A 21785-nucleotide genomic window follows, 5' to 3' on the forward strand; every position below is an offset into this window, starting at 1 on the left:
GTAGTAGTAGGTACTTTTACTAGAGGTGGGATGGTGGATTGTAATGTGGTACAGTCCCTAAACAGAGGATGCTCAGTAACCCAGTGCGCATATACACATCTGTGTGAAAAATAAGTGTATATATAGGCAGTCCTCAACTTACAAACACCTGCACTTACGAACCTGCTTCCATCAAATATATATTTTATAACATTGACTTTAAACGCGAACTCGCACTTGAAAATTGAACCGCGTCACTATTTTGTTCAAATAATCACCACGGTAATGTGTTACCCACACGACCTTGAACTTGAGGCATCGCGCAGAACGCGGCATGCAGTGTGGGGTTAGCTGGGTGGTGCAGGGAGCTGCTACTACTTGCAGAGGGGGGCGGGGCAGGGGGGGACTGAGTCCTCTTGCATAATTGACTTGCGGATTGACCGATGCATAGACGAAAAGATAGCACGTGAATGAATGAGTGTACGGCTGGACTGCAAATGAATGGACAATATTCTTCATCGCCATTTTAAAAAAAAAACTTAACATTGTAATCCATCACCCTGTACATCTGCTGAACCAACGTATCCTACAGCAGCATATGAGTGTGTTTTCCTGAGTGTGTTTTTTGCGTATGATCGGTATGTGTTTTACGCATGATCCATATTTGATATCACACAAGATATTTGCCTGTTTTTCTAATGATCTGCACGTGTTTCACGCATAATCTCTGGGTTTCACACATGTTCTGTGTGGGTGGCCGGGACCACCCTCAGCTGCCTTTTTCTCCCGAGTTGCGATGTGTACACATCGTACCAGATACTAATTTAAGGCTGAACCGACCTCTCGAGATCCAGGACGCAGTGGTGATGGTGGCTGTAAGCGGGAATCGAGCTCGGGTCGCCTCGTCCTCCTCACCCCTCACTTCGTCCTTCTCATCCCTCAGCTCGTATTCCTCACCCCTCACCTCGTCCTCCTCACCCCTCACCTCGTCCTCGCCTCATCCCTCACCCCTTGCCTCGTCATCTTTACCCCTTAGCTCATCCTCCTCACCCTCACCTCGTCCTTCTCTAACCCCTCGCTCTCCTCACCTCGTCCTCACCCATCACCTCGTCCTCCTCACCAATCGCCTCGTCCTCCTCAACCCTCGTTCTCACCCCTCGCCTCCTCCTCACCCCTCGCCTCGTCCTTCTCATCCCTCAGGTCGTATTCCTCACCCCTCACCTCGCCCTCACTTTGTCCTCCTCACCCCTCACCTCGTCCTCGCCTCGTCCTCACCCCTTGCCTCGTCATCTTTACCCCTCAGCTCATCCTCCTCACCCTCACCTCGTCCTTCTCTAACCCCTCGCTCTCCTCACCTCGTCCTCACCCATCACCTCGTCCTCCTCACCCATCGCCTCGTCCTCCTCAACCCTCGTTCTCACCCCTCGCCTCGTCCTCCTCACCCATCGTTCTCCTCACCCCTCGCCTCGTCCTCGCCTCGTCCTCCTCACCCCTCGTCCTCCTCACCCCTCGACTCGTCCTCTCACCTCAGCTCGTCCTCCTCACCCGTCGTCGTCCTCACCGCTCACCTCGTCCTCCTCACCCCTCGACTCGTCCTTCTCACCCCTCATCCTCCTCACCCCTCGTCCTCCTCACCCCTCATCCTCCTCACCCGTCACCTCATCTTTCTCACCCATCGTCCTCCTCACCCCTCGTCTGCCTCACGTTTTACCTCGTCCTCCTCACCCCTCGACTCATCCTCACCCCTCGACTCATCCTCACCCCTCACCTCGTCCACCTCACCCGTCGTCCTCAACCCTCAACTCGTTCTCGCCTCTCGTTCTACTCACCTCGTCGTTACCCCTCACCTCGTTCTCACCTCATCCTCACACGGCTACCTGCACTCTATGTAGTAGACGTGAATAATTGACAATAATTCAGATTGTTATTAATAACTTTATTACATGTTTTGTCACGAATCAAACATCACCTCCTCCTCACCCTTCACCTCGTCCTCACCCCGTCCTCGCATCTCGCCTCGTCCTCCTCACCCCGTTCTCCTTCACCCCTTGTTCTCACCCCTCACCTCGTCCTCCTCACCCCTCACCTCGTTCTTCTCATCCCTCAGCTCGTGTTCCTCACCCCTCACCTTACCCTCACTTCGTCCTCACCCCTCACCTCGTCCTCGCCTCGTCCTCACCCCTTGCCTCGTCATCTTTACCCCTTAGCTCATCCTCCTCACCCTCACCTCGTCCTTCTCTAACCCCTCGCTATCCTCACCTCGTCCTCACCCATCACCTCGTACTCCTCACCCATCGCCTCATCCTCCTCAACTCTCGTTCTCCTCACCCCTCGTTCTCCTCACCCCTCGTTCTCCTCACCCCTCACTTCGTCCTCCTCACCCCTCACCTCGTCCTCCTCACCCCTCACCTCGTCCTCCTCAGCTCGTCCTCTTCACCTCACCACTCGCCTCGTCCTCCTCACCCCTCGTTCTCCTCACCCCTCGCCTCGTACTCACCCCTCACTTCATCCTCCTCACCCCTCACTTCGCCCTCCTCACCCCTCACCTCGTCCTCGCCTCGTCCTCCTCACCCCTTGCCTCGTCATCTTTACCCCTCAGCTCATCCTCCTCACCCTCACCTCGTCCTCCTCACCCCTCACCTCGTCCTCCTCAGCTCGTCCTCTTCACCCCTCGTCCTCCTCACCTCGTCCTCCTCACCCCTCAGCTCGTCTTCCTCACCTCGTCCTCACCCCTCAGGTCGTCCACTTGACCTTTCACCTCGTCCACACCCCTCACCTCATCCTCACCCATCACCTCGTCTTCCTCACCCCTCACCTCATCCGCTTTACCCCTCAGCTCGTCCTCCTCACCCCTCGTCCTCCTCACCCCTCAGCTCGTCCTCCTCACCCCTCACCTCGTCCTCCTCACCCCTCGTCCTCCTCACCCCTCACCCCTCGTCCTCCTCACCCCTCGCCTCATCTTCCTCACCCATCGCTCTCCTCACCCCTCGTCCGCCTCACCTTTTACCTCGTCCTCCTCACCCCTCGACTCGTCCTCTCACCTCAGCTCGTCCTCCTCACCCGTCGTCGTCCTCACCCGTCGTCGTCCTCACCCCTCACCTCTCCCTCGCCTCGTCCTCCTCACCCTTAGCTCGTCCTCACTCCTCGTCCTCCCCTTGCTGTTCTCACCATTTGCCTCGTCCTCCTCACCCCACACCTCGTTCTTCTTACCCCTCATCTTGTCCTCACCACTCGACTCGTCCTACTCACCCCTCACCTCACCCTCCTCACCCCTCGTCCTCCTCACCCCTCGTCTTCCTCACCCATTGTCCTCCTCACACATTGTCGTCCTCACCGCTCGTTCTCCTCACCCCTCGTTCTCCTCACCCCTCAGCTCGTCTTCCTCACCCCTCACCTCACCTCGTCCACCGCACCCCACGCCTCGTCATCCTCACGCCTCGCCCACCTCACCCCTCACCTCGTCCTTCTCACCCACACCGCGTTCTTCTTACCCCTCACCTCTTCCTCCTCACCCCTCGACTCGTCCTCCTCACCTCTCGTCCTCACCCCTCGCTCTCCTCACCCCTCGCTGTCCTCACCCCTCGCTCTCCTCACCCCTCGCTCTCACGCCTCGCTCTCTTCAGCCCTCACCTCGTCCTCCTCACCCCTCGTCCTCCTCACCCCACACCTCGTTCTTCTTACTTCTCACCCCCCGTCCTCCTCGCCCCTCGTCCTCCTCACCCCTCGCTCGTCCACCGCACCCTGCTCCTCATTCTCCTCTCCCCTCACCTCGTCCTCCTTACCCCTCACGTCGTCCGCTTGACCCCTCACCTCGTCCTCTTGACCCCTCACCTCATTCTCACCCCTCACCTCGTCCACCTCACTTGTCCTCAACCCTCACCTCGTTCTCACCCCTCACCTCGTCCTCACCCCCACAGCTCGTTCTTCTTACTCCTCACCCCTCACTCTCCTCACCCCTCGTCCTCCTCACTCTCGTCCTCCTCACCCCTCGTCCTCCTCACCCCTCACTCTCCTCACCCCTCGTCCTCCTCACCCCTCGTCCTCCTCACCCCTCGTCCTCCTCACCCCTCGTCCTCCTCACCCCTCGTTCTCTTCACTCCTCGTTCTCCTCACCCCTCTCCTCGTCCTCCTCACACCTCATCTCGTCCTCACCCCTCACCTCCTGACCTCGTTCTCTTACCCTTCACCTCGTGCTCCTCACCCGCTCCTGACACGGCCAACGCACACGCCCATGGCAACCTCACTTAGGGCACGGCACACCGACGTAGCATCACCCTCATTTATACCTCCACGTTTATCGGCCTCGTTCTATCGTGACGGCCAAGACGCTGGACGTTTGTGATAAAGAACTTCGTAGCTCATCGGATTCCTCCTCCAGTGTACAAATAAATAAATATCACGGCTCTGATCTCTTTGCGTCGCCGCAGTGGCGTTCATCACTCGCCGCCTCCCCATGGCACGACTACGACGCCCTCTGTTGGACGCTGTGTGTCATCAACATTGTTGCCTGTGATTACACTAAACACAACGTCGCTGTGTGATTACACTAAACACAACGTCGTTGTTAGTGATTACACTAAACACAACGTCGTTGTTAGTGATTACACTAAACACAACGTCGTTGTTAGTGATTACACTAAACACAACGTCGCTGTGTGTAATTACACACAACGTCGTTGTGTGTAATTACACACAACGTCGTTGTGTGTAATTACTCTCAACACAATGTCGTTGTGAGTGATTACACTCAACACAATGTCGTTTTGAGTGATTACACTCAACACAACGTTGTTGTTTGTGATTACACTCAACACAACGTCGTTGCGTCTCATCAATATTTTTGTGTGTGATTACACACAACAACGTTGTGTTTAATCACACAACAATGTTGCGTGTAATCACTCACATATTGAGTGATTACACACTCGGCGTGTGTCTGTAGCAGTTGTACGTGTGCCGCTGGTCGTAGATGTTCGCGGTTTGATTCCAGCGACCGCCCTGTTTAATGCTACAGGCGTGTTCACCGCAAAGACACCATGTGCCGTCTGCTTCAGTGGACGTTGAAGATCCCATCGTCATGGACCAGATTAACCGAATTAAATACAATTGCCCGCAAATTACCCAGTTGGAATATACTGTGCCTAGTAGTCATTGCTGGGAAATGTGGTAGAACCCTCCTGAAAAGAGCCAGTAGGGCTATCCTGGGTAAAACTGACCACCCACCCCCTCGTGTGGCATGCTAGCCTTAATAGGTGCTCGCTAACAGAACTTATTTATCGAACAGACTGTTAAATGAAGGGACTGTGTCTTCATTTGAGTCCGTGACTGTGTAACCTGGTACATAAGGGTGCCGCGGTGGTGGGATGTTAACTCCTTCACCTGGTATGCAATTGGTCGTGAGTTCGATCCGGACCCTGACGCCTGTATATTTGGAGTTTGCATGTTTCTCTCTCTCCCGTGGTCGCGTGGATTGTTCTCCAGGTCTTCCAGTTTTTCCCTCCATATTTAAAAACATGCGTTCAGAGCAGGAGTCTCAAACTCAACTTACCTGGGGGCCGCTGGAGGTAGAGTCTTTGTGAGGCTGGGCCTCATCAAGTATTCCAAAAAAAAGTGCAACTGATCCAATCTTCTCAATCTTTATTAATAACAGTTCAGAACATGAACGGTTCTTCAGAACATAGGCTTCTCTTACCTACTCCATGCTTCCAGAGACCTGGCAGCGCTTCCTCTTCTTACACAGCTGAGCCACATTTGGCTTGAGGGAGGAAGCAATTGAGACCCTCAGTATGGCTTGAAATGCTCATCAGTAAGTTTGGACCTGTACTTTGACTTATTAAAGTTCATGGTGCAAAAGAGCTTTTTCACACAGATATGTGCTCCCAAAAAGGCACATGGTCCGCTTGAACATCCTGGAAAGCTCAGGGAAGGTGGGGGTGATATATTTACATGTTTTTATCCCAATACCTGAGTATTTGGGATCTTATTTAGTATGCCCTTTCTATATATTCTGAGAGGTATTTGAAAACTTTATCATTGTTCATGCTTTTTTTGAGCACTTCGTTTTTCTTATCATTATTTAATTCATCAATCGTGTTCTCTCTCAGGTGTTTATACCTTTCACATTCATAAATAAAGTGATCTAGATTTTCTTCTTTTTGTTTACATCCTACATATCCTTCTGCTCTAACGAATCTCGCTGGATGCCATTGAGCTAAATCTGGTGTCCATGTTACTCCACCTGTCTTAATTCTTAACATCAAGTGCATTGTCTCATGTTTTATATCTTTTAATTTCTTGCTCTTTTTGATTAAATTGTTCTTGGTAAATTATTTTCTTTTGCGATTGCACATATCTGTCCTTTTTCCTTTTCTTTGTTTCTCTTGTAATAATAATCTATAACTTCTTTATAATATTCAGGTTCTAACCAATATTTGGCTTTTGTTCTTGCCACCCATCTCATGCTATTTGCTATCCATGTAATTATTTTCCCTTTCCTATTGCAACACTCTGTTGTCTTTATTAGGTCACTGATTACACTTGTTGAGTCCGCCCACTTCCTGAGTCCTCTGTACCTTGCACAGGGTGACAGGATATATTTTCCTTCCACTTGGTGTCACTCCGGAATCACGTTTCAACCAAGTGACTAACGTTGCTAATTCGCGTTGGCTAACTTGTCAACAAACACCGGAAGCTGTCACGAGCCAGAGCTATGGTAAAAAAATATAATAATTAAAAAATAAATAAATAATCGATGCCAAACAGTGGGCCACAAAATATCGTTCCGCGGGCCACAATTGGCCTGCGGGCCGCGAGTTTGAGACCCCTGGTTTAGAGTATTTTACTGCTATAAATTTCCACAAGATGAGCCACTCCGTTAAAACTAACATTTGTGATCAGATCGCTTCTTAAAAAGAGCTATATGGCTCACTTACCTGGTAAAATAAAAAGTTACATTTCAAATAATCACCACGGTAATGTGTCACCCACACGACCTTGAACTTGAGGCATCGCGCAGAACGCGGCATGCAGTGTGGGGTTAGCTGGGTGGTGCAGGGAGCTGCTACTACTTGCAGAGGGGGGCGGGGCAGGGGGGGACTGAGTCCTCTTGCATAATTGACTTGCGGATTGACCGATGCATAGACGAAAAGATAGCACGTGAATGAATGAGTGTACGGCTGGACTGCAAATGAATGGACAATATTCTTCATCGCCATTTTAAAAAAACTTAACATTGTAATCCATCACCCTGTACATCTGCTGAACCAACGTATCCTACAGCAGCATATGAGTGTGTTTTCATACATTGCCTGAGTGTGTGTTTCTTGCGTATGATCGGTATGTGTTTTACGCATGATCCATATTTGATATCACACAAGATATTTGCCTGTTTTTCTAATGATCTGCACGTGTTTCACGCAATAATCTCTGGGTTTCACAAATGTTCTGTGTGGGTGGCCGGGACCACCCTCAGCTGCCTTTTTCTCCCGAGTTGCGATGTGTACACATCGTACCAGATACTAATTTAAGGCTGAACCGACCTCTCGAGATCCAGGACGCAGTGGTGATGGTGGCTGTAAGCGGGAATCGAGCTCGGGTCGCCTCGTCCTCCTCACCCCTCACCTCGTCCTTCTCATCCCTCAGCTCGTATTCCTCACCCCTCACCTCGCCCTCACTTCGTCCTCCTCACCCCTCACCTCGTCCTCGCCTCGTCATCTTTACCCCTTGCCTCGTCATCTTTACCCCTTAGCTTATCCTCCTCACCCTCACCTCGTCCTTCTCTAACCCCACGCTCTCCTCACCTCGTCCTCACCCATCACCTCGTCCTCCTCACCCATTGCCTCGTCCTCCTCACCCCTCGTCCTCCTCACCCCTCACCTCGTCCTTCTCATCCCTCAGCTCGTATTCCTCACCCCTCACCTCGCCCTCACTTCGTCCTCCTCACCCGTCACCTCGTCCTCGCCCTCGTCATCTTTACCCCTTAGCTCATCCTCCTCACCCTCACCTCGTCCTCCTCACCCCTCAGCTCGTCTTCCTCACCTCGTCCTCACCCCTCACGTCGTCCGCTTGACCTTTCACCTCGTCCACACCCCTCACCTCATCCTCACCCATCACCTCGTCTTCCTCACCCCTCACCTCATCCGCTTTACTCCTCAGCTCGTCCTCCTCACCCCTCGTCCTCCTCACCCCTCAGCTCGTCTTCCTCACCCCTCACCTCGTCCTCCTCACCCCTCGACTCGTCCTTCTCACCCCTCATCCTCCTCACCCCTCGTCCTCCTCACCCCTCGTCCTCCTCACCCCTCGTCCTCCTCACCCCTCGCCTCATCTTTCTCACCCATCGTCCTCCTCACCCCTCGACTTCGCCACCCCTCGTCCTCCTCACCCCTCGTCCTCCTCACCCCTCGTCCTCCTCACCCCTCGTCCTCCTCACCCCTCGTCCTCCTCACCCCTCGTTCTCTTCACTCCTCGTTCTCCTCACCCCTCTCCTCGTACTCCTCACACCTCATCTCGTCCTCCTCACACCTCATCTCGTCCTCACCCCTCACCTCCTGACCTCGTTCTTCTTACCCTTCACCTCGTCCTCCTCACCCCTTGCCTCGTCCTCCTCACCCGCTCCTGACACGGCCAACACACACGCCCATGGCAACCTCACTTAGGGCACGGCACACCGACTTAGCATCACCCTCATTTATACCTCCACGTTTATCGGCCTCGTTCTATCGTGACGGCCAAGACGCTGGACGTTTGTGATAAAGAAATTCGTAGCTCATCGGATTCCTCCTCCAGTGTACAAATAAATAAATATCACGGCTCTGATCTCTTTGCGGCGCCGCAGTGGCGTTCATCACTCGCCGCCTCCCCATGGCACGACTACGACGCCCTCTGTTGGACGCTGTGTGTCATCAACATTGTTGCCTGTGATTACACTCAACACAACGTTGTTGTTGTAAGTGATTACACTCAACACAACGTCGTTGTTAGTGATTACACTAAACACAACGTCGTTGTTAGTGATTACACTAAACACAACGTCGTTGTTAGTGATTTCACTAAACAGAACGTCGTTGTTAGTGATTACACTCAACACAACGTCGTTGTGTGTGATTAGACACAACGTCGTTGTGTGTAATTACACTCAACACAACGTCGTTGTGTGTAATTACACTCAACACAACGTCGTTTTGAGTGATTACACTCAACACAACGTTGTTGTTTGTGATTACACTCAACACAACGTCGTTCCGTCTCATCAATATTTTTGTGTGTGATTACACACAACAACGTTGCGTGTAATCACTCACATATTGAGTGATTACACACTCGGCGTGTGTCTGTAGCAGTTGTACGTGTGCCGCTTGTCGTAGATGTTCGCGGTTTGAATCCAGCGGCCGCCCTGTTTAATGCTACAGGCGTGTTCACCGCAAAGACACCATGTGCCGTCTGCTTCAGTGGACGTTGAAGATCCCAGCGTCATGGACCAGATTAACCGAATTAAATACAATTGCCCGCAAATTACCCAGTTGGAATATACTGTGCCTAGTAATCATTGCTGGGAAATGTGGTAGAACCCTCCTGAAAAGAGCCAGTAGGTTAATCCTGGGTAAAACTGACCACCCACCCCCTCGTGTGGCATGCTAGCCTTAATAGGTGCTCGCTTACAGAACTTATTTATCGAACAGACTGTTAAATGAAGGGACTGTGTCTTCATTTGAGTCCGTGACTGTGTAACCTGGTACATAAGGGTGCCGCGGTGGTGGGATGTTAACTCCTTCACCTGGTATGCAAGAGGTTGTGGGTTCGATCCGGACCCTGACGCCTGTATATTTGGAGTTTGCATGTCTCTCTCTCTCTCCCGTGGTCGCGTGGATTGTTCTCCAGGTCTTCCAGTTTTTCCCTCCATATTTAGAAACATGCGTTCAGAGCAGGAGTCTCAAACTCAACTTACCTGGGGGCCGCTGGAGGTAGAGTCTGGGTGAGGCTGGGCCGCATCAAGTATTCCAAAAAAAAGTGCAACTGATCCAATCTTCTCAATCTTTATTAATAACAGTTCAGAACATGAACGGTTCTTCAGAACATAGGCTTCTCTTACCTACTCCATGCTTCCAGAGACCTGGCAGCGCTTCCTCTTCTTACACAGCTGAGCCACATTTGGCTTGAGGGAGGAAGCAATTGAGACCCTCAGTATGGCTTGAAATGCTCATCAGTAAGTTTGGACCTGTACTTTGACTTATTAAAGTTCATGGTGCAAAAGAGCTTTTCACACAGATATGTGCTCCCAAAAAGGCACATGGTCCGCTTGAACATCCTGGAAAGCTCAGGGAAGGTGGGGGTTATATATTTACATGTTTTTATCCCAATACCTGAGTATTTGGGATCTTATTTAGTATGCCCTTTCTATATATTCTGAGAGGTATTTGAAAACTTTATCATTGTTCATGCTTTTTGTGAGCACTTCGTTTTTCTTATAATTATTAAATTCATCAATCGTGTTCTCTCTCAGGTGTTTATACCTTTCACATTCATAAATAAAGTGATCTAGATTTTCTTCTTTTTGTTCACATCCTACATATCCTTCTGCTCTACCGAATCTCTCTGGATGCCATTGAGCTAACTCTGGTGTCCATGTTACTCCACCTGTCTTAATTCTTAACATCAAGTGCATTGTCTCATGTTTTATATCTTTTAATTTCTTGCTCTTTTTGATTAAATTGTTCTTGGTAAATTATTTTCTTTTGCAATTGCACATATCTGTCCTTTTTCCTTTTCTTTGTTTCTCTTGTAATATTAATCTATAACTTCTTTATAATATTCAGGTTCTAACCAACATTTGGCTTTTGTTCTTGCCACCCATCTCATGCTATTTGCTATCCATGTAATTATTTTCCCTTTCCTATTGCAACACTCTGTTGTCTTTATTAGGTCACTGATTACACTTGTTGAGTCCGCCCACTTCCTGAGTCCTCTGTACCTTGCACAGGGTGACAGGATATATTTTCCTTCCACTTGGTGTCACTCCGGAATCACGTTTCAACCAAGTGACTAACGTTGCTAATTCGCGTTGGCTAACTTGTCAACAAACACCGGAAGCTGTCACGAGCCAGAGCTATGGTAAAAAAAGTATAATAATTTAAAAATAAATAAAAAATTGATGGCAAATAGTGGGCCACAAAAAATCGTTCCGCGGGCCACAATTGGCCTGCGGGCCGCGAGTTTGAGACCCCTGGTTTAGAGTATTTTACTGCTATAAATTTCCACAAGATGAGCCACTCCGTTAAAACTAACATTTGTGACCAGATCGCTTCTTAAAAAGAGCTATATGGCTCACTTACCTGGTAAAATAAAAAGTTACATTTCAAATAATCACCACGGTAATATGTCACCCACACGACCTTGAACTCATCGCGCAGAACGCGGCATGCAGTGTGGGGTTAGCTGGGTGGTGCAGGGAGCTGCTACTACTTGCAGAGGGGGGCGGGGCAGGGGGGGACTGAGTCCTCTTGCATAATTGACTTGCGGATTGACCGATGCATAGACGAAAAGATAGCACGTGAATGAATGAGTGTACGGCTGGACTGCAAATGAATGGACAATATTCTTCATCGCCATTTAAAAAAAACTTAACATTGTAATCCATCACCCTGTACATCTGCTGAACCAACGTATCCTACAGCATATGAGTGTGTTTTCATACATTGCCTGAGTGTGTGTTTCTTGCGTATGATCGGTATGTGTTTTACGCATGATCCATTTTTGATATCACGCAAGATATTTGCCTGTTTTTCTAATGATCTGCACGTGTTTCACGCATAATCTCTGGGTTTCACACATGTTCTGTGTGGGTGGCCCGGACCACCCTCAGCTGCCTTTTTCTCCCGAGTTGCGATGTGTACACATCGTACCAGATACTAATTTAAGGCTGAACCGACCTCTCGAGATCCAGGACGCAGTGGTGATGGTGGCTGTAAGCGGGACTCGAGCTCGGGTCGCCTCGTCCTCCTCACCCCTCACCTCGTCCTCGCCTCGTCATCTTTACCCCTTAGCTCATCCCCCTCACCCTCACCTCGTCCTTCTCTAACTCCTCGCTCTCCTCACCTCGTCCTCACCCATCACCTCGTCCTCCTCACCCATCGCCTCGTCCTCACCCATCGCCTCGTCCTCCTCAACCCTCGTTCTCACCTCTCGTCTCCTCCTCACCCCTCGCCTCGTCCTCCTCACCCCTCGTTCTCCTCACCCCTCGTTCTCCTCACCCCTCGTCTCGTACTCACCCCTCACTTAGTCCTCCTCACCCCTCACCTCGTCCTCGCCTCGTCCTCCTCACCCCTTGCCTCGTCATCTTTACCCCTCATCTCATCCTCCTCACCCTCACCTCGTCCTCCTCACCCCTCACCTCGTCCTCCTCAGCTCGTCCTCTTCACCCCTCGTCCTCCTCACCTCGTCCTCCTCACCCCTCAGCTCATCTTCCTCACCTCGTCCTCACCCCTCACGTCGTCCGCTTGACCTTTCACCTCGTCCACACCCCTCACCTCATCCTCACCCATCACTTCGTCTTCCTCACCCCTCACCTCATCCGCTTTACCCCTCAGCTCGTCCTCCTCACCCCTCGTCCTCCTCACCCCTCAGCTCGTCTTCCTCACCCCTCACCTCGTCCTCCTCACCTTTCGACTCGTCCTTCTCACCCCTCATCCTCCTCACCCCTCGTCGTCCTCACCCCTCGCCTCATCTTTCTCACCCATCGTCCTCCTCACCCCTCTTCTGCCTCACCTTTTACCTCGTCCTCCTCACCCCTCGACTCGTCCTCTCACCTCAGCTCGTCCTCCTCACCCGTCGTCGTCCTCACCGCTCACCTCGTCCTTCTCACCCCTCACCTCTCCCTCGCCTCGACCTCCTCACCCTTAGCTCGTCCTCACTCCTCGTCCTCCCCTCCCCTCGCTGTCCTCACCATTTGCGTCGTCCTCCTCACCCCACACCTCGTTCTTCTTACCCCTCATCTTGTCCTCCTCACCACTCGACTCGTCCTACTCACCCCTCATCTCACCCTCCTCACCCCTCGTCCTCCTCACCCCTCGTCCTCCTAACCCATTGTCCTCCTCACACATTGTCCTCCTCACACATTGTCCTCCTCACCGCTCGTTCTCCTCACCCCTCGTTCTCCTCACCCCTCAGCTCGTCTTGCTCACCCCTCACCTCACCTCGTCCACCCCACCCCGCGCCTCGTCATCCTCACCCCTCACCTCGTCCTTCTCACCCACACCGCGTTCTTCTTACCCCTCACCTGTTCCTCCTGACCCCTCGACTCGTCCTCCTCACCCCTCGACCTCCTCACCCCTCGTCTTCCTCACCCCTCGTCTTCCTCACCCCTCGTCTTCCTCACCCCTCGTCTTCCTCACCCCTCGTCTTCCTCACCCCTCGCTCTCCTCAACCCTCGTCCTCACCTCGTTTTTCTTCTCACCCCCCGTCCTCACCCCTCGCTCGTCTACCGCACCCTGCTCCTCACCTCCTCATCCCTCGTCCTCCTCACCCCTCGTCCTCCTCACCCCTCGCTCTCCTCAGCCCTCGCCTCGTCCTCCTCACCCCCACACCTCGTTCTTCTTACTTCTCACCCCCCGTCCTCCTCACTTCTCGTCCTCCTCACCCCTCACCCCTCGTCCTCCTCACCCCTCACGCCTCATCTTCCTCACCCATCGTCCTCCTCACCCCTCGTCCGCCTCACCTTTCACCTCGTCCTCCTCACCCCTCGACTCGTCCTCACCTCTCACCTCAGCTCGTCCTCCTCACCCGTCGCCGTCCTCACCGCTCACCTCGTCCTCCTCACCCCTCACCTCTCCCTCGCCTCGTCCTCCTCACCCTTAGCTCGTCCTCCTCGTCCTCCCCTCCCCTCGCTGTCCTCACCATTTGCCTCGTCCTCCTCACCCCACACCTCGTTCTTCTTACCCCTCATCTTGTCTTCCTCACCACTCGACTCGTCCTACTCACCCCTCACCTCACCCTCCTCACCCCTCGTCCTCCTCACCCATTGTCCTCCTCACCCATTGTCCTCACCACTCGTTCTCCTCACCCCTCGTTCTCCTCACCCCTTAGCGCGTCCTCCGCACCCTTCACCTCCTCACCCCTCGTCCTCCTCACCCCTCGTCCTCACCCCTCGCTCTCTTCACCCCTCGCTCTCCTCAACCCTCGTCCTCACCCCCACACCTCGGTTTTCTTCTCACCCCCCGTCCTCACCCCTCGCTCTCCTAACCCCTCGCTCTCCTCACCCCTCGCTCTCCTCACCCCTCGTCCTCCTCACCCCTCGTCCTCACCCCTCGCTCTCTTCACCCCTCGCTCTCCTCAACCCTCGTCCTCACCCCCACACCTCGGTTTTCTTCTCACCCCCCGTCCTCACCCCTCGCTCGTCCACCCCACCCTGCTCCTCACCTCCTCACCCCTCGTCCTCCTCACCCCTCGTCCTCCTCACCCCTCGTCCTCCTCACCCCTCACTCTCCTCACCGCTCGCTCTCCTCACGCCTCGCTCTCCTCAGCCCTCGCCTCGTCCTCCTCACCCCTCGTCCTCCTCACCCCCACACCTCGTTCTTCTTACTTCTCACCCCCCGTCCTCCTCACTTCTCGTTCTCCTCACCCCTCGCTCGTCCACCGCACCCTGCTCCTCATCCTCCTCACCCCTCACCTCGTCCTCCTTACCCCTCACGTCGTCCGCTTGACCCCTCACCTCGTCCTCTTGACCCCTCACCTCGTTCTCACCCCTCACCTCGTCCACCTCGCTTGTCCTCAACCCTCACCTCGTTCTCACCTCTCACCTCGTCCTCCTCACCCCCACAGCTCGTTCTTCTTACTCCTCACCCCTCACTCTCCTCACCCCTCGTCCTCCTCACCCCTCGTCCTTCTCACCCCTCGTCCTCCTCACCCCTCGACTCGTCCTCACCTCAGCTCGTCCTCCTCACCCGTCGTCGCCCTCACCGCTCACCTCGTCCTCCTCACCCTTAGCTCGTCCTCACTCCTCGTCCTCCCCTCCCCTCGCTGTCCTCACCATTTGCCTCGTCCTCCTCACTCCACACCTCGTTCTTCTTACCCCTCATCTTGTCCTTCTCACCACTCGACTCGTCCTTCTCACCCCTCACCTCACCTCACCCTCCTCACCCATTGTCCTCACCCATTGTCCTCCTCACACATTGTCCTCCTCACCGCTCGTTCTCCTCACCCCTCGTTCTCCTCACCCCTCAGCTCGTCTTCCTCACCCCTCACCTCACCTTGTCCACCGCACCCCGCGCCTCGTCATCCTCACGCCTCGCCCGCCTCACCCCTCACCTCGTCCTTCTCACCCACACCGCGTTCTTCTTACCCCTCACCTCTTCCTCCTCACCCCTCGACTCGTCCTCCGCACCCCTCATCTCCTCACCCCTCGTCCTCCTCACCCCTCGTCCTCCTCACCCCTTGCTCTCCTCACCCCTCGCCTCGTCCTCCTCACCCCTCGTCCTCCTCACCCCCACACCTCGTTCTTCTTACTTCTCACCCCCCGTCCTCTTCACTTCTCGTCCTCCTCACCCCTCGCTCGTCAACCGCACCCTGCTCCTCATCCTCCTCACCCCTCACCTCGTCCTCCTTACCCCTCACGTCGTCCGCTTGACCCCTCACCTCGTCCTCTTGACCCCTCACCCCTTTGTCACCCCTCACCTCGTCCACCTCACTTGTCCTCAACCCTCACCTCGTTCTCACCCCTCACCTCGTCCTCCTCACCCCCACAGCTCATTCTTCATACTCCTCACCTCTCACTCTCCTCACCCCTCGTCCTCCTCACCCCTCGTCCTCCTCACTCCTCGTCCTCCTCACCCCTCGTCCTCACCCCTCGCCTCATCTTTCTCACCCATCGTCCTCCTCACCCCTCGTCCGCCTCACCTTTCACCTCGTCCTCCTCACCCCTCGACTCGTCCTCACCTCTCACCTCAGCTCGTCCTCCTCACCCGTCGTCGTCCTCACCGCTCACCTCGTCCTCCTCACCCCTCACCTCGTTCTTCTTACCCCTCATCTTGTCCTCACCACTCGACTCATCCTACTCACCCCTCACCTCACCTTCCTCACCCCTCGTCCTCACCCATTGTCCTCCTCACCGCTCGTTCTCCTCACCCCTCAGCTCGTCTTCCTCACCCCTCACCTCGTCCACCGCACCCCTCGCTTCGTCATCCTCACGCCTCGCCCGCTTCACCCCTCACCTCGTCCTTCTCACCCACACCGCGTTGTTCATACCCCTCACCTCTTCCTCCTCACCCCTCGACTCGTTCTCCTCACTCCTCGTCCTCCTCACCCCTCGTCCTCCTCACCCCTCGCTCTCCTCATCCCTCGCTCTCCTCACCCCTCGCTCTCCTCACCCCTCGCTCTCCTCAACCCTCGCTCTCCTCACCCCTCGACTCGTTCTCCTCACCCCTCGTCCTCCTCACCCCTCGCTCTCCTCACCCCTCGCTCTCCTCACCCCTCGCTCTCCTCACCCCTCGCTCTCCTCACGCCTCGCTCTCCTCAGCCCTCACCTCGTCCTCCTCACCCGTCGTCCTCCTCACCCCCACACCTCGTTCTTCTTTCTTCTCACCCTCCGTCCTCCTCGCCCCTCGTCCTCCTCACCCCTCGCTCGTCCACCGCACCCCGCTCCTCATCCTCCTCAATCCTCACCTCGTCCTCCTTACCCCTCACGTCGTCCGCTTGACCCCTCACCTCGCCCTCTTGACCCCTCACCTCATTCTCACCCCTCACCTCGTCCACCTCACTTGTCCTCAACCCTCACCTCGTTCTCACCCCTCACCTCGTCCTCACCCCCACAACTCGTTCTTCTTACTCCTCACCCCTCACTCTCCTCACCCCTCGTCTTCGGCACCCCTCGTCCTCCTCACCCCTCGTCCTCCTCACCCCTCGTCCTCCTCACCCCTCATCTCGTCCTCCTCACCCCTCACCTCCTGACCTCGTTCTTCTTACCCTTCACCTCGTCCTCCTCACCCCTTGCCTCGTCCTCCTCACCCGCTCCTGACACGGCCAACGCACACGCCCATGGCAACCTCACTTAGGGCACGGCACACCGACTTAGCATCACCCTCATTTATACCTCCACGTTTATCGGCCTCGTTCTATCGTGACGGCCAAGACGCTGGACGTTTGTGATAAAAAAAAACTTCGTAGCTCATCGGATTCCTCCTCCAGTGTACAAATAAATAAATATCACGGCTCTGATCTCTTTGCGGCGCCGCAGTGGCGTTCATCACTCGCCGCCTCCCCATGGCACGACTACGACGCCCTCTGTTGGACGCTGTGTGTCATCAACATTGTTGCCTGTGATTACACTCAACACATCGTTGTTGTTGTAAGTGATTACACTCAACACAACGTCGTTGTGTGTAATTACACTCAACACAACGTCGTTGTGAGTGATTACACTAAACACAACGTTGTTGTTTGTGATTACACTCAACACAACGTCGTTGCGTCTCATCAATATTTTTGTGTGTGATTACACACACAACAACGTTGTGTTTAATCACACAACAATGTTGCGTGTAATCACTCACATATTGAGTGATTACACACTCGGCGTGTGTCTGTAGCAGTTGTACGTGTGCCGCTTGTCGTAGATGTTCGCGGTTTGAATCCAGCGGCCGCCCTGTTTAATGCTACAGGCGTGTTCACCGCAAAGACACCATGTGCCGTCTGCTTCAGTGGACGTTGAAGATCCCAGCGTCATGGACCAGATTAACCGAATTAAATACAATTGCCCGCAAATTACCCAGTTGGAATATACTGTGCCTAGTAATCATTGCTGGGAAATGTGGTAGAACCCTCCTGAAAAGAGCCAGTAGGGCTATCCTGGGTAAAACTGACCACCCACCCCCTCGTGTGGCATGCTAGCCTTAATAGGTGCTCGCTAACAGAACTTATTTATCGAACAGACTGTTAAATGAAGGGACTGTGTCTTCATTTGAGTCCGTGACTGTGTAACCTGGTACATAAGGGTGCCGCGGTGGTGGGATGTTAACTCCTTCACCTGGTATGCAAGAGGTTGTGGGTTCGATCCGGACCCTGACGCCTGTATATTTGGAGTTTGCATGTCTCTCTCTCTCCCGTGGTCGCGTGGATTGTTCTCCAGGTCTTCCAGTTTTTCCCTCCATATTTAGAAACATGCGTTCAGAGCAGGAGTCTCAAACTCAACTTACCTGGGGGCCGCTGGAGGTAGAGTCTGGGTGAGGCTGGGCCGCATCAAGTATTCCAAAAAAAAGTGCAACTGATCCAATCTTCTCAATCTTTATTAATAACAGTTCAGAACATGAACGGTTCTTCAGAACATAGGCTTCTCTTACCTACTCCATGCTTCCAGAGACCTGGCAGCGCTTCCTCTTCTTACACAGCTGAGCCACATTTGGCTTGAGGGAGGAAGCAATTGAGACCCTCATTATGGCTTGAAATGCTCATCAGTAAGTTTGGACCTGTACTTTGACTTATTAAAGTTCATGGTGCAAAAGAGCTTTTCACACAGATATGTGCTCCCAAAAAGGCACATGGTCCGCTTGAACATCCTGGAAAGCTCAGGAAAGGTGGGGGTGATATATTTACATGTTTTTATCCCAATACCTGAGTATTTGGGATCTTATTTAGTATGCCCTTTCTATATATTCTGAGAGGTATTTGAAAACTTTATCATTGTTCATGCTTTTTTTGAGCACTTCGTTTTTCTTATCATTATTAAATTCATCAATCGTGTTCTCTCTCAGGTGTTTATACCTTTCACATTCACAAATAAAGTGATCTAGATTTTCTTCTTTTTGTTCACATCCTACATATCCTTCTGCTCTACCGAATCTCTCTGGATGCCATTGAGCTAACTCTGGTGTCCATGTTACTCCACCTGTCTTAATTCTTAACATCAAGTGCATTGTCTCATGTTTTATATCTTTTAATTTCTTGCTCTTTTTGATTAAATTGTTCTTGGTAAATTATTTTCTTTTGCGATTGCACATATCTGTCCTTTTTCCTTTTCTTTGTTTCTCTTGTAATAATAATCTATAACTTCTTTATAATATTCAGGTTTTAACCAACATTTGGCTTTTTTCCCTTTCCTATTGCAACATTCTGTTGTCTTTATTAGGTCACTGATTACACTTGTTGAGTCCGCCCACTTCCTAAGTCCTCTGTACCTTGCACAGGGTGACAGGATATATTTTCCTTCCACTTGGTGTCACTCCGGAATCATGTTTCAACCAAGTGACTAACGTTGCTAATTCGCGTTGGCTAACTTGTCAACAAACACCGGAAGCTGTCACGAGCCTGAGCTATGGTAAAAAATATATAATAATTTAAAAATAAATAAATAATTGATGTCAAATTGTGGGCCACAAAATATCGTTCCGCGGGCCACAATTGGCCTGTATTTTACTGCTATAAATTTCCACAAGATGAGCCACTCCGTTAAAACTAACATTTGTGACCAGATCGCTTCTTAAAAAGAGCTATATGGCTCACTTACCTGGTAAAATAAAAAGTTACATTTCAAATAATCACCACGGTAATGTGTTACCCACACGACCTTGAACTTGAGGCATCGCGCAGAACGCGGCATGCAGTGTGGGGTTAGCTGGGTGGTGCAGGGAGCTGCTACTACTTGCAGAGGGGGGCGGGGCAGGGGGGGACTGAGTCCTCTTGCATAATTGACTTGCGGATTGACCGATGCATAGACGAAAAGATAGCACGTGAATGAATGAGTGTACGGCTGGACTGCAAAGGAATGGACAATATTCTTCATCGCCATTTTAAAAAAAACTTTACATTGTAATCCATCACCCTGTACATCTGTTGAACCAACGTATCCTACAGCAGCATATGAGTGTGTTTTCATACATTGCCTGAGTGTGTGTTTCTTGCGTATGATCGGTATGTGTTTTACGCATGATCCATATTTGATATCACACAAGATATTTGCCTGTTTTTCTAATGATCTGCACGTGTTTCACGCATAATCTCTGGGTTTCACACATGTTCTGTGTGGGTGGCCGGGACCACCCTCTGCTGCCTTTTTCTCCGGAGTTGCGATGTGTACACATCGTACCAGATACTAATTTAAGGCTGAACCGACCTCTCGAGATCCAGGACGCAGTGGTGATGGTGGCTGTAAGCGGGAATCGAGCTCGGGTCGCCTCGTCCTCCTCACCCCTCACCTCGTCCTTCTCATCCCTCAGCTCGTATTCCTCACCCCTCACCTCGTCCTCGCCTCGTCATCTTTACCCCTTAGCTCATCCTCCTCACCCTCACCTCGTCCTTCTCTAACCCCTCGCTCTCCTCACCTCGTCCTCACCCATCACCTCGTCCTCCTCACCCATCGCCTCGTCTTCCTCACCCATCGCCTCGTCCTCCTCAACCCTCGTTCTCACCCCTCGCCTCCTCCTCACGCCTCGCCTCGTCCTCCTCACCCCTCGTTCTCCTCACCCCTCGTTCTCCTCACCCCTCGCCTCGTACTCACCCCTCACTTCGTCCTCGTCACCCCTCACCTCGTCCTCGCCTCGTCCTCCTCACCCCTTGCCTCGTCATCTTTACCCCTCAGCTCATCCTCCTCACCCTCACCTCGTCCTCCTCACCCCTCACCTCGTCCTCCTCAGCTCGTCCTCCTCACCTCGTCCTCCTCACCCCTCAGCTCGTCTTCCTCACCTCGTCCTCACCCCTCACGTCGTCCGCTTGACCTTTCACCTCGTCCACACCCCTCACCTCATCCTCACCCATCACCTCGTCTTCCTCACCCCTCACCTCATCCGCTTTACCCCTCAGCTCGTCCTCCTCACCCCTCGTCCTCCTCACCCCTTAGCTCGTCTTCCTCACCCCTCACCTCGTCCTCCTCACCCCTCGACTCGTCCTTCTCACCCCTCATCCTCCTCACCCCTCGTCCTCCTCACCCCTCGCCTCATCTTTCTCACCTATCGTCCTCCTCACCCCTCGTCTGACTCACCTTTTACCTCGTCCTCCTCACCCCTCGACTCGTCCTCTCACCTCAGCTCGTCCTCCTCACCCGTCGTCGTCCTCACCGCTCACCTCGTCCTACTCACCCCTCACCTCTCCCTCGCCTCGTCCTCCTCACCCTTAGCTCGTCCTCACTCCTCGTCCTCCCCTCCCCTCGCTGTCCTCACCATTTGCCTCGTCCTCCTCACCCGACACCTCGTTCTTCTTACCCCTCATCTTGTCCTCCTCACCACTCGACTCGTCCTACTCACCCCTCACCTCACCCTCCTCACCCCTCGTCCTCCTCACCCCTCGTCCTCCTCAACAATTGTCCTCCTCACACATTGTCCTCCTCACACATTGTCCTCCTCACCGCTCGTTCTCCTCACCCCTCGTTCTCCTCACCCCTCGTCCTCCTCACCCCTCGCTCTCCTCACCCCTCGTCTTCCTCACCCCTCGCTCTCCTCACCCCTCGTCTTCCTCACCCCTCGCTCTCTTCAACCCTCGCTCTCCTCAACCCTCGTCCTCACCTCGTTTTTCTTCTCACCCCCCATCCTCACCCCTCGCTCGTCCACCGCACCCTGCTCCTCACCTCCTCATCCTTCGTCCTCCTCACCCCTCGTCCTCCTCACCTCTCGTCCTCCTCACCCCTCGCTCTCCTCAGCCCTCGCCTCGTCCTCCTCACCCCCACACCTCCTTCTTCTTACTTCTCACCCCCCGTCCTCCTCACTTCTCGTCCTCCTCACCCCTCACCCCTCGCCACCCCTCACGCCTCATCTTCCTCACCCATCGTCCTCCTCACCCCTCGTCCGCCTCACCTTTCACCTCGTCCTCCTCAACCCTCGACTCGTCCTCACCTC

This window comes from Petromyzon marinus, unplaced genomic scaffold, assembly GCF_048934315.1.
Source record: "Petromyzon marinus isolate PM22_M1 ecotype Great Lakes invasive population unplaced genomic scaffold, UKy_Petmar_22M1.pri1.0 PM_Scaffold_14, whole genome shotgun sequence".
In the NCBI taxonomy this organism is placed as follows: Eukaryota; Metazoa; Chordata; class Hyperoartia; order Petromyzontiformes; family Petromyzontidae; genus Petromyzon; species Petromyzon marinus.